The sequence below is a fragment of the Lepisma saccharinum genome, chromosome 11 (genome assembly GCF_977018435.1).
Source record: "Lepisma saccharinum chromosome 11, izLepSacc3.1, whole genome shotgun sequence".
Classification (NCBI taxonomy): Eukaryota; Metazoa; Arthropoda; class Insecta; order Zygentoma; family Lepismatidae; genus Lepisma; species Lepisma saccharinum.
The window spans coordinates 51973681-51984615 of record NC_139239.1 but is presented as its reverse complement, the minus strand read 5'-3'; the positions used below and the strand labels follow the sequence as shown (position 1 = coordinate 51984615).

The following is a 10935-nucleotide window of genomic DNA, read 5'->3' as shown; positions in this document are numbered from 1 at the left end:
AAATAAATCTGTGGTCCGTATGTTCTGTGTCAGATCCATGCCCTTCTCAGGCAACGAGAAAACTTAAAAAGACTCCACAATACAAGTGCGATTGCTACGTATACCGGGGGAAAGGAACAAAGTGCTGCTGGAAGCAAATTAAATCATTAAGAAACGCAAATATGGTATAAGTTGCGTTTCTTTTGGATGTGTAGACGCTAACACTCATCCACAGTGGCCATAAAACGTTTCCAAATAGCACCTGTTTCCAGCTAAATGGTGTCATCATTTCGAAACCATTCATCCAGAGTTCTAAGACAAAGACGTCATCAGTTTGCTTACAAGCGGGATGAATTACTATTAAATATCTAAAAATATACAGCGTGTAACAAAAGTCCGGGAACACTTTAAAAATTTATTGTAGCCAAACGAGTAACATTACAAAGTAACAAAGTACATCATTTCAAAGAGTAAAGTTGCAAGTTTTTTCTCATTGCAGGTGTTACGTGTAGTTCCATATATCGTCGCTAGGTGATGTCATAATCAAGATGGCGCTTTCTGGAGCTGGTTTTTGTCTTTAGGATATAACTTTTGCACTAACTGTAGTCTGTACGCTTCCATGTTTAATTTTTTACGCAAAACACGCCACACAGTCATTGTTGACATTTCCAACTCACTTGAAACTCTACGTATAGATTATCTCGGACGCCTTGTGAAAGTTTCTCTCCCTCGCTCAATCTCATTTTCACTCACATCTGGCCGACCACCTCTCTTCTTGACACACAAACACCCAGTTTCAACAAACTTTACATGCCAATTGTAAATTGCCTTCCTGGTTGGTGCTGCTTTCCCGTACTTCATCCTAGATTTTCGTTGGACATCCGTTGCACTCTTTGTTTTGTCAAATTCTAGCTCGCAGAAAGCCTTCTCAGCTCCAGAACGCGCCATCTTGATTATGACACCACCTAGCGACGATATATGGAACTACACGTAACACCTGAAATGAGAGAAAAACTTGCAACTTTACTCTTTGAAATGATGTACTTTGTTACTTTGTAATGCTACTCGTTTGGCTACAATAAATTTTTAAAGTGTTTTTGGACTTTTCTTACACGCTGTACTATATAGCCCAAAGTCACCGGATACCCAGTGGTGGTCATTCCAAAGATACCAGCCAGGTAACTAATAACATGTCGATCTCCCTTTGCTATTATTACAGCATTTACTCTTCGGGGCAGGCTTTCCATTAAGTTCTGGTATATTGCTGGTGGATTTTTTTTCCCCATGCGTCCTGTAGCCTCGTGAATAGTTCATGGGTGATTTTCGGTCGAATGGTCTGGCAGGCAACAGACGCTCCAGTTCATCCCAAAGATGTGCTCTTGGGGTTCCAGTCGGGGCTTTGAGCGGGCCAGCAATGCACATCCACCTGAAGCCCCTCCCCCCCACCGAAATACTACAAATATCTAATTTAAATGTTATTTTTATTGTTAATAACAGAAATAAAGTTATAACTACAGTGAAAACTGCATTACATCGAAAAGAATTAGTGTATAATAGAGGAACCAGGTTATAATTTTATATTCTACCATTTAATGCAAATAATAAACTTATAGTTTTCTTTGTGAGAGGTCACAGAATATAAACTGAATAAAATTTACCACTAAGTGTTAAAGCCTTTTTTTAAACGATTGTGTAAAAGTTAATAACAAAATACAATAACTATGCTTTTCAGTACACAACCTGTACAAAATATAAGATAGATAATGGACAACAATTGTGTTAGATATTCACTGATACGGTGGATCAAGTCTCTCTATTTATGTAATAATAACAATAAATTTGGATTTGAAATTGGTATATATTTTTATAATTTATAATAGTTATTATTGTAAAATAAGAATAATTATTATTGTTATCATTATTTGTACTAATCAAGTTGTATCTATGGCCTGACTCTCTCTACAAATATTTCTGGCGACGTCCATACTGGTTACGGGCCTGCAATGGACCCTGCTTTATGGACAGGGGCATTGTCGTGAGAGAAAAGGGCCCATTCGAAACTGTTGCCACTTGAGCAGCATTCTATTGTCTAAAATGTCTTCATAAACATTACATGTTCATGTTGCCAAAACTAATGGTCCAAGCCCAAACCAGGGAAAACAGTCCCAGACCTTAACACTCCCGCCACATTCACTTGGGTGTCCGGTGACTTTTGGGTATTTAGTGCATGCTTAAGGACAGCAGAGCAGTTGTCACGCAGTTGGTTACTAGATGGCTCAACTCGGTGAAGCCCACACAGTAGCAAAGACAATTCAACCTTATGGTTCTAATTTGGTTGAATGTATGCTGAATGAAAATTCGGCAAATAAATAAACATTTTCCTGTGCGTCTACACCTTCAACCCAGCCTCAGAAACAATATTTTATTTTGTAATTACAAACAAATAAATTGATAGTGGCAGAAATGTATGTAATAATACAGTAACAATGATTTCATTTTGAAGATGTCCAATTAGAAATTATTGTCCCACCCAATTTCACACGTTCAACATGTTCGTAAAAGTCAAAACAAGCGGATTATACTTTAGACGTTTAAGGAAGTTGGGTTAAACATTCTAGAGCCACTCCAAAGGAAAGCGAATAAAGTATTCGCACAAGTATGTACGTTTCTCTAAAAGCTAGTCATGTCTTCCCATAATTTATATGGAGAGGGAGCTCTAGCCCACCTTTGTATATTCCTAGCGCACTGATATACCGTACATACATGAGATTTTCAGAACCACTTCCTATAGATGAAAAATCACACCTAATGAAAGGAGTAGAAGTCGTGGGTGTATCCAGACTTTTTTCCAGAGGGAAGGGGAGGCAAACAACCCCAAGATTTTTGTTTTTAATCTGTACAAATTTTAAAATGTCTATTTTTTGTTTCCAACCAGAAACACAACTACAACCTTAATGTTTGAGCAAAAATTGGCATTCAAATAAGCAGTGAAAAGTATTAAAGCTTTCATAAGCAGATATTTTTCCACGGGGTCATGCTCCATTGTCCTCAAATATGAGAAATGATGAGCGAGATACAGAAACGGGAAGAAATAAGTGGAGAAAGAGAGAAACATATAAAGTGCGAAAGGAAGAAAGGAAGAGAAACAGAGGAAGAAATTAAGAGAAGAGAGAGACAGAGAAAGATAAAAACAAGGGAGGCTCAAGATAAAATTTTCAGCCGGGCGAGCTGGCTTTTTGGCGCCCAATTTTCACCCCACCCCCATCTTTCTACACTGACCCTCCAACTTCAACCTTTCTCCAACAAAAACATGACCATGTTATATACATGGTGTCCGGCTTAGAGCTATAAAAAAAAAGGAATGGTTCTAAAATATGTTTGACCAAGAATTTATTGGTAATGAAGGTGTATCCTGATGCACAATACCTTGCCATTACGCATCACAAAACGAGAGACACTGGCTCCGTCGATGTCCCTAACAACGTCAATTCACTTTTATATGGGCACCTTTAGTCTACTCGACAAATGATAACACACAGAACACCTTCTGAGGTGGAGTTCACTCCGCCATGTTTGTTTACTGTGCCCATGCGCATGCGCACGACAGAGTTTTGTGTTTTTCGTAAATGGCAATAGATGGCAGTACCGTACATACACAGGTTTTGATTGTGGCAGGTATTCGTAAACTGTAGTACATGTTTATTTTATTATATCTATAAGCCGGACACACTGTATTTATCATTTTAATGAAAAATGAAAACCTTATTTTTGAACATTTTAAGTGTTATTGTTATAGAACATGTACAGCTTGTAGGTATGTTTATTTAATACCTACATAATTTGTGGTATGTATACTTAGACGAGATTGCACATTCTTATTGAAAAGATATACTTCAAAAATAATTGTAATAATATGTATATATAAGTAAATGAATCCACATTTAAATTTTATGTTGCATAATATGCATATTTTGGCAACGTGTACCATAAATACATATATTACTTTATTTTCCATACAAAGTTCAAAAAGAACATGAAGATTGTTAACTATTTTTAGCCGGGGCTCGAAATCAAAATTCCTAGCTGGGGGGGGGGGGGGATGCTCGTTTGAGTCTGAGAATAGATGTTTGGGTCAACATGGAGACAGTGAAGCATATGGGGGATACCTATGAAAATTATGCTAAGTGGTAGGATGCTTTTTGATGTTTTTCTTAACTGGAAGGATAGCATTCCCCCCGTGTTCCACTCGCTTCGAGGACTGCCTTTAGCCATTTTTTTTTTTTAAATTGGAACTAGTTTATGTAACTAAGACACCTCTTCTCAGATAACCCACAATTCACAATATGGATGAATTCAAGGTCACTGAGTCATCACCGTTCTACAGGGATCACTGAGAGTGTCTTGTTGCATGACAGAATACTGGGGGACTTACCCACTTAGGTTTTGTTGTTGTTGAACTCTGAGATGACTAAAGAATAGTCTCCTTTGAATTCAAAGGAGTTGACTGACCGCAGATAGTGACTCCAGAAATATTTACATCCATGCAGAGAAAATGTTAGGGGGGTGCAATTTAACTTACGCCTAAATTTGCATTTTGCATGTTGCGTATGACGTAACTGTTCATTTGAATAAAGTTGTTCTTATCTGTTCTGTTCAGGTGAGACGGGAAGGAAAGGGGGAGGGCATTCTCAGACTGGGGAGAATGGATGTCCACTCCTTTTCTTCGCTTCTGGCAACCTCAGTGTGGATGATCCTGAGAGAAGTGTTGTGTTGTCGATGGGAAAGTGATCTTTTGTAATGTTTGTCAGAAGAAGATGACAATAGTGTTATTGACTCCATTTTCCAGATGAAATAGAGAAACAGTATGAAATGTTTCGAACACGAACCCCGCCCTGTTACGTCCTTTATTGTTATATATCTTTCTCAGCCTAGGCCTATTACAGATTAGTGCACACAGATAAGCGTAGGAGATAAACTGTTTGAAATTTTGAAAATATCTTAGTTGAATACTGCAACATGAATTATTGTAAGTAGTTTTGATATAATACTTTCAATACAAACGTTACATATTGTGTCTTGTTTGTGTAGCAATTTTACCTTTACTTCATGTTCTGTTTTCGCCATTGTTGTTCATTTTTATTTTGCATATCTGGAAGGTTTTACAGCATATTCGCATTCATAATTTGCTAGTTTTAGTGCATAATTCACAGTCACGAAATATAATAATACGTACTTAGTCACACTTTGAAGTTGTGAGCAGTGGATTGATTGATTGATTTGATGTTTTAAGTCCACATATGCACAGTTAGGCTAATCGGGACTGGACCTTAAGGTGGGATCCGAACCACGATGTGCCTCCACCGGGTATCGAACCCGGGACCCCTTGATTACAAGGCAGCGACGCTACCACTGCGCCATCGGGGAGGCCCCTTATGGAATCTTCTCAATTTACCAAAAGTGACAGAAAAGCGAAGGAAAGTAAAACAAACAAATCAATAAATGAACAGTAGAGTGCCCAGGATTTTATGAGGGTGATGATATTTTCCAACCGGCCTCTGTAGCGGTGTAGTCAGGGTAAAGCGCCTGGTCCCAGGTTTGAACCCTGATCAGGCATGGATTTATCATTGTGTTTGTTCCATCACCAATTCGCCGTTCATCCCCGTCGTTGTGATTTACCCAAGGGATACGAAAGCAGCGTAAAATGTCAGAAATAAATTTTACTGCGCCAAAAATAGGGGAGGCAGGTTATAGCCCTCACCAATCTCCTGAGCACGTCAGTGATTGTGAATTGTAACTGAGAGAGAGGAAATCTCTACAGGAAAGTCAAATGAAAATACTATGTAATTTCTACGAAAAGGTATGATTTATTTTCACTGTAGTTTTCTTCTGTACAAGATGTTGAAGGTCACGCAAATGTCTGATTATCCGCTTGCTTCGTTGGTTCTTCATAGGAAACAAAAGTGGCCCCTGCAAGAAAAATACATAATATAATGAGAACACGTTCACTGATGAAAATTTGGTATAATTTAATGTAAAGCTGGGTTACAAGAGATAATGACTGATAAATTGACAATTAATATAGACAGTAGCAGTTATTAACTGTTATAGCATTCAAGAACCAATTTTATGTGTAGATATTTACTTCACCAATTAATTGTTTTTTTTTTAAATCTTCTAGTTCATATGAAAGTTATGATTAGTAAGATTTATTCGAAATTTCTTATATTAATTTATATTGTTAAATATAAATAGAAACAATATAACAAACAGTTGAACTGCCTGATCTTTACGCAACCAAAGCACAAGTCATGGTAAGAATTTCATCAAATAGTACATGCCATTCGTCAACGAATAACTCTTACATACACTGGCGTACGAAGAGGGGGCTGATAGGGCTACAGCCCCTCCCGAAATTTTGAGATAATCAATATTTTCAAATGAAAATCCGTTAAAAACTTGAAAAATTGAAAGGTATAAATACATTCCGCCCTTAGAATAACACCTCATAACCATTTTTGTTTTCGAGTATAATTTTAATGAAGTGAAAAGCTGTAAATATACGAAATATTTTATTGAGTAACTCGCCATCCTAGAACGAAGCTATATACTATCCCCCCTGTCAATTACAGCCCCTACCGAAAAAAACCTGCGTACGCCAGTGCTTACAGACACGATAAACCAAGACAGAAACGATCAGACATAACAAATTCAGAAGTTCATACATGAAAAGACATATCCAAAGTCTCGAAATTACTGGTGCAAAGAAAATGGTAGACAATCCGTCACCAAGAGCATTTGCTTCATTTTACGCAATGCGAGTGTAATAAAAATGGAAATAAAATATCTCAAAGAAAACCTACATGTTTTTTAACAAGAATCCCAAAGCATTTCAAAGAAAATTAAAAGCCAATGAGATTTTTTTTGCAATGAACAAGAATTCGTCTCATTTCGAATGCAGCTACTTAGAATTTTGAGAATTAAACATCACTATCGTCATATTCAATGTCAGAGAACTTCAGACATATGCAATCTGGCATGCATAGATTTTATATTTTTCTTGAAAAATGCTAAAAGAGAGTTGGATATGGGAGAATATTAAATAATAATACGGAACAAATATATGTATATCTTGCGAAAATACTTGACAGATGCTTCAAATTATACATATATCTCATGATGTCATCCATGACACCTTAAGAGCACCAAACAACAAATCGATTCTTTTCGAGCAACTCACCTTAGAAAGTGTGACGAATCATCCGGAACTTGAAACCTTGGAGTCTTGTGTTTTTCCGAACAGTGGCCCCAGGGCGGTATAGAACTGGTCAGCAAATTCCTGACGAAAGCAACACTGCCCTGAAAGTCAAGGTTATAAATCATTTAGTTTTTTTCCTCTCTTCCCGCTGCTTTTTTAGAAAGGCTATTGAGAAACAGAGATATAAATACAGGACCTGGCTACACATTGACGTCAATGGGTTTGGTTGATTTTTTTTTTATTTTAGCTTTCTTACATCATTTTTAAAAGTCTCGTGTTCTCTAGAGCGATAAAGCTTCTTTTCGGTGATAATTAGTCATGCAAGAAGCTGACGTGATAACTAAAGCCGAACATAAAACGAGCAGGAAAAACGTACATGCAAAACAAAGGAAATTACAGACGAGTTGAAAACAATATCAAGGTCTCAAATTCTACAGTAGTTAGTAAACAAATAGGACAGACTATTCAAGGCTTGTGTGTAAATATTTCAGACATTTTACTTCAATGTCTAGGTATTCAAGTACCTATTAATCTCTCTTCCACACTTTTTTCCAGTCTGGTGAGAAACTGGCGCCTTTTTAAAAATTTAAATCAATCAATTTCAATTTCATCATACAAGAAATATGTAAATTATAATTTATTTTTAATGCAATTATCTTTCTCTTTGCCAAATATATAGAAACCATGTTATGTCTAGAAAATTAAGCAAATAATTACATTGATAGTATTCTCGAATGGTGGTGCATGTTTTTTTAATATAAACTCTTTAAATTGTATGCCAGTATTACACATAATTTGCTATAGTGTTAAATCAAGGCCTAAGGCTGCTGGTTGAGTTGATTTAGATTTTAAAATCCTGTTTTTGAATTACTTCTGCGAAAAAATCTTTTAAATAACGGACATAGTTATTTATTCAGTCAATTTTAGGATATGTCAAAATAACCATATTTGGAACTTTTCGAAGTTTAATTTTTTAAAAACTTGAGAATTTTTGAATATACTTGACAACAGTAAGGCAAAATAAAGTTGTCAAACAATGATTTTTCTTACTGAAAAACAACAACGTAATAGTTAATAGAGGATGTAAATTTAAATCATTCTTGTGATATGACTAAACAATAACTGTATTTACCTCAAATTATGTGGCACAAAATAAGAAAAATTCCAATGCACACCTCGCAGAAACTAGATTATTAAAAATGGTTGTACAATTCTTACAAATTTTATTATGAGAAGTTGTAATAATGGTTATTATTGTGCATGAAGGAATATGCTACAAGTACAATTTCTCGATTTTTGGAATATTTGACATGTAACGAAAATACTTTTGCTCATTCCAGGCAAGCAAAATTCTAAAGAAATATATTTATTTTGGCATATTGCCTTGGTCATTATACGATCTTCACTCTAATCGGATTGAGTTAATTTATGTGGTTGATGTTACTTCGCATTTCTACCACTTTTGGCTAATCGCAAAGATGAAGATGAGTGATGATATGATGAAATTGATGAAGGGGAACTCACAAAGAACACCCATGCGCATAGGCTAATCGGGACTGGACTTACAGTTTAAAGTTCGATCCGAACAAGTATGCGTCTCCACTGGGTTCGAGCCTGGGACCCCTCGAATACAAGGAAACGACGTTACCACTATGCCATCGAGGAAGTCCACATCATTACTCTTGCCTTGGTAATCAAGGAATGCCAGGTTCGACTCCTCTCGTGAGCTGAGACTCTAGGTGGACTTTCAATTTGCATAAGCAGAAATTTATGCTAGTTTGTTAAGAGTTGTTACATGCAAACTGCATTAGTAGTGTATAATATACAAATGATATGTTTTAAAAGTAAATGTATGTGAACAGTTTACTTACATGTTGTCTTAAGCAGCTTCAGTCCCAGAAACTACTGGTGTCCTGGTTTCCCTTCGCATCGCGGTCATCCTATCCGACCGATTGTCAAAGTTGATTTCTTATTGATCGATAGAAACAATCATGAACGTTCACTTCACTTTCATAGCTGTCCCCGACATCTTGTTCAATCCTCCAAATAGGATGTTCAGTTTGTTGTTATTGTTGTTGTTCGACGACTTGTTGTTGGAGCTCTGGCTGTTGTAGTTCTTCCGGTTCTGCTTCGGCGAGAAAATTCTATCAACGACTTGCATGATGGCGGAGTGCTTACGTTCCCAAGGATTAGGGTACATGGTCAACAAACTCGATGGTGAGCGAGAAGACGAGACAATGTCCACACGACGGTGAAGTCTGCGAGCGATTTGAAAACAGATCGCCATCCTCCGATTATAAATACCCATCTTCCTTTGGCATTGACGTCACAGCCTTCTCGACCCCGCTTCAATTGTCATGGTTCGAGCTGACGTCAAGGTTCGGAGAGGCAAAAAAAGCCTTCGCGGAGTGCATGCGAACCCAAGGTGATTTCTTCTCTGTTGCTGTCGGGATTTCCCGTAGGCTTTGCACGTGGAGAGGGGGCGGTGACTTCGATGTTTTTGCCCTTCCGGCGAGCGACTCCACGCTTTTCTGTGGCCTCTTGGTGAGAATAACTGGAATGCAATATCTTGACCGGATTAGAGGCTCACATTTTAACCTAGCCAACACAAATTTTCCTTTAGTAAAACGGGTCTCTACATTGTTTACATATGTCGTCTAGTTTTAGTGACCCATTTACTAAATTAATGTTATTAATATAATGTTAATTGGTTTTCCTATTTTACCACTCCACCCCTCAATACAATCCAGAGGTTGTATCCAAACGCCCCCAACAACCCCCTAACCACCCATTTCCTCAACAGCCTCGTACATTTTTTTCACGAAGGCCCAATTTATGGTAAATTTGGCTCTAAGTTTACCCTAAATGTTTATTTGTCTTATTTAGCGTCACTTTTCTTCCACTGGCGGCTATTCGCGACGATTAGGATAAATGGTGATTAGATTAGATTATATTCATGCAGGGACAATCGCACGTGCCAATGCTAGGAATCGAACCTGGGACGGTTGGAGGCGAAATATAGCGAGTCCAGAAGTCAACGAGTTAGCGGGGGGAGGGGGTGACAGGGAGAGAAAGAGGGGGCGCTTCCCCCTAGATAATTCAGAGAGGAGGGAAAAGGGGGAGGACTATGTAGCTGTTCGAATTAGCACATAAATGAAAACTGACTGGCTTATCCCACTTGCTGTTGGGTAACAATTCTTACCAATCTAGATCAACTAAATTATAGCCTGTTTTCTTTAGAAAAACATTGCCAGCAGGCATAGTATTACTAACATTAAATATTTGAGTTAATTGTTTTCAAGTTGTTACAAAAATATGAAAATTTTACGCTTGATATCAACCAGACTATAGCAAATCAAAGGAAATACTGTATAACAGATTGTTGTCGGTTTCATTGAAGATAATTAAAAAACCTTATTAAATAAGAAAGAAAATAAATTTCCATGAAAACTGTGTAGTGTTGCCGGTAGACATTTTAATACATTATTTGCGATTGATCTAAAAATTACAAAAACATTAAATGACCAAGAATGAAAAATGTACAGGGTAGTATTATTGTTATTATTATCAAAATAATGATGAATATTATATTGATAAGAATAATAACTTGGTTTACTTAGGATATCCACTACCTCCCACCCCGCCAGAGATGACAACAGGATTCCTTACAAAGATTTTCACACCCCATAATTTGGATTGGA

At 37.1% G+C, this 10935-nt stretch overlaps 1 long non-coding RNA gene across 1 annotated transcript; it reads right to left on the bottom strand.

The window, feature by feature from the left end:
• Positions 1-5840: 5840 nt before the first annotated feature.
• LOC145995245 (uncharacterized) lies at positions 5841-9535 on the bottom strand. The gene is made up of 3 exons (XR_014442431.1): positions 9106-9535; positions 7217-7335; positions 5841-5946 (listed from the first exon to the last, which is right to left on the bottom strand). It is a non-coding gene; the product is annotated as an uncharacterized LOC145995245 (long non-coding RNA).
• Positions 9536-10935: the final 1400 nt, after the last annotated feature.